The sequence below is a fragment of the Papilio polytes genome, unplaced genomic scaffold, assembly GCF_000836215.1.
Source record: "Papilio polytes unplaced genomic scaffold, Ppol_1.0 DF821734.1, whole genome shotgun sequence".
Classification (NCBI taxonomy): domain Eukaryota; kingdom Metazoa; phylum Arthropoda; class Insecta; order Lepidoptera; family Papilionidae; genus Papilio; species Papilio polytes.
Window position 1 is genome coordinate 429,691 of NW_013527470.1, and position 2,995 is coordinate 432,685.

At 37.6% G+C, this 2,995-nt stretch overlaps 1 long non-coding RNA gene across 2 annotated transcripts in view; it reads left to right on the plus strand.

The window, feature by feature from the left end:
- Positions 1-6: 6 nt before the first annotated feature.
- Positions 7-2,995, plus strand: part of LOC106108193 — a 5,755-nt gene continuing 2,766 nt past the window's right edge. The window contains exons 1-3 of one of the 2 annotated variants that reach the window (XR_001225909.1): positions 7-140; positions 1,217-1,452; positions 1,775-1,992. This is a non-coding gene — a long non-coding RNA (uncharacterized LOC106108193). Of the gene's footprint in view, positions 141-1,216; positions 1,453-1,774; positions 2,444-2,995 lie in introns of those variants that run through there. The other variant, XR_001225908.1, reaches the window with a different exon arrangement.

The following is a 2,995-nucleotide window of genomic DNA, read 5'->3' on the forward strand; positions in this document are numbered from 1 at the left end:
ACGGAAGGACCTGGCATGGCGTCCGCTGGGCGGGAGGCGCGGGGGGCACAGACCCGCTCCAGATATATTCCCGTCCATCAACCCCGGTTGACGTTGACGGGCAGAATAGCGTGCAAGTGCCGGGTATTTTAGACCAGCAGGTATGAATTGCACACACTTTCGCTTCAACTTGAGATATATACAAGATAATATGCGAAAACGTACCCAATCTGTGTACGATATACGAAAAAAATCATAGATGTAGAGAACTAGAAGTGATGTACTTTCAAAATTGCGGTTACATTAACAATACAACTCGATCGTGATACTCAAAAAGTATTGCTATTAAAACCAGAATAATAAAGGCAATTTTATCTACTTGCAGGCAGCTGCAGCGTTATGAAACATGACACTTCTATTTCTGTCCACAGATGATTGATCAATGATTGACAGTTGACAGTCGATTACAGATCGACTTGTATGATTTATTTCCAATGACACAACGTTAAATGAAATTCCATCTTAACTCGATAGCAATAAATGTCAATTTGCGTCGTAGATTCTGATGACCGAATTCATTATGCGTTTTGAAATACACTTTGAATCAATACATTCATTTTTTATTCCTCATCTATTAAGTCGTGTTACTGCTGTAGTTTGTAACAACAAAAATTATATCTAGTACGGGTATTTCAACATTCATAGATTATTATGTTTTAAATATAAACTACCAGCTTTTGCTCTCGACTCTTCGTGGAATAAAAAAAAGTAAGTAGCCTATGTGTTCTTCCAGACTATGCTCTACATCTATGCCATATTTCATCGAGATCAGATTAGCTAAACTGCTACAAACTCTAATAAACATCCATCTAAACTTTCGCATTTATAATACTAGTAGAATTATGGTTACTAGCTGTTCTCGTGCGGCTTCATCCGCGTGGAATTATAAAAACTTCATTTTACTGTTTACATTTATCAAATTCTCAACTGCGAATGTCATAATACCAATTACCTTACTATGGCAATCTTGCTTCCTTGATGTTGGCAGCAGCTTATGGTCTCTTTAATCTTAGAAATATATAGTCTAAAGCGAGTTGTAAGTGTAGGGGTTTTTATTTAAAAAAGAGTCATTCCAAAATATTCTGTAATAAGTGACATCTTTCGCCACATTAAGTTTAGATATTGTAGAAATAGCAAAATCGTGGGTTTATTTTACATCGGAGCTATCGTTTGTTAGACGAAGTTCGTCATTACAAGTGTCAACTAGCACGTCATAGAGCAATCGTCGCTGCAGAGCTGCCGGCTGCCGCGAGTGATTGGCAGCGTGATGCGCACCCGATGAGAGCAATACGATATGAACACACTTGTCACTCAGAGACTACACTAACTGATTGAGAGCTCTTTTAGTTCGCAAAAGGGTCCAATCGTGTTCGGAACTCCGCAACTAGTCGTTTTGATTTGGCTTTGAAAACGGTATTTCTTTGTTATTACATAATCTCCACTATCATTAATTGAGTAACTCCGCAGAATAAAAGTACATTTTATAAATCAATTGAAAACAAAAAAGTAAAAATATGTTTCTTTTTTCGTTCTTTATTTTACGTATATAAAAGTTTTCCCTGTAATTGACTTTTAACCTTTCATCGAAATGCAACCAGCAGTTTAAATTATACACACTCTAATCAGATAGTACTAAAATAGTACACATATAAATTAATCCAATAGCCTATTGTAATGTAGCACACGTCATAAGCGCACCTTTTTAAAACAATATTCATAATGGTTTCATTTACAGCACGTTTAAATTGATTAGCTGCCTACCCCAGTCCAGCGCGGCGTGCGGCGACCTTACGTGTGCTGAGGGGGTGATGAGGGCGGCGGGGGCGTCGCGGAAACCCCTGAAATATGAGTCGGCCAGTCGCCGGCTACAGTGATTGATGTCCACTGACTGACGTGCACGGAACGGGGTGTTTCACTGCGGACCAAGACATAGGAGATAGCGATTAAGTCAAGGTCATCGGAATATAATATTAGATTTTCCATAAAATCTTACCTTGTGTAAATCTTTAAACTATTTTTTCACAGATTGATACACAAATTAATTTCCAATCAATAATTTTGTCCTTATCATGAGTTCTATATCCTTTATCCCACTCTTTTTGATCGTTATTTGTCATTCTAAAAACGTATGCGTCATTTCAGTTATTATTTTCGTTTTTATTTCACAGTTCAGTTTAAGCAATCGATCCATGCTCGACTTAGGTCATTATACTGAAATCGCTTCCGCTTATAACGAGCACCATTGTCAATAGTTAGAGTACGTCATAAGCGAGGTAAACACAGCGCTATTACCGAGCACCCGGCGTCGCCTGGACTTTTAACACGATACTTGAGGGGGCTGTGTTTGGACTACCTAATGAAATATCGGATACAAAAATCCATTGTGTACTTACTAGTTCAGTGGCTGGACTTATAAAGGGGACAATTATCTTATCTTTTGAACCTGATATGTTAAATAGAAATATATCCATATTACGATTTAGTTTTTTGAAAGGTTCACAATTTATTGAAACATTAAGTACAAAGATAGTAAAGTTTATTGAAGAATTGGTCACTTTTTTTGTAGATTTAAAGCAACCGCAAACTTTTGACTAAAATATCGCACAACTGCTTAGTGGCGCTTTGATTCCTATGAGCATGAATAGAGGTGCGCACACTACTCGATTCTTAGTTGTGCAGCTAAACAGTTGAATTGGCTGCGAAACAATCGACAATCGCGCAAAAGTTTAGCTAAAAAATATATGATTTTATTAACCAATGGCTTTATATTCTTTTTTTTAAAACTACACTTCAAGATAAACAGACATGTCTCTTGACCGTCAATCTATTGTGCGTTATCAGTCTTCCTACTGTTTGAGTCTTAGTCTACGTGAACTCTCGTCCTCTGTGACAACGCCGCCACATATGACAACACTTGAAGCATTAATTGCACGCAAGTTAATCGATTGGCTCCCAC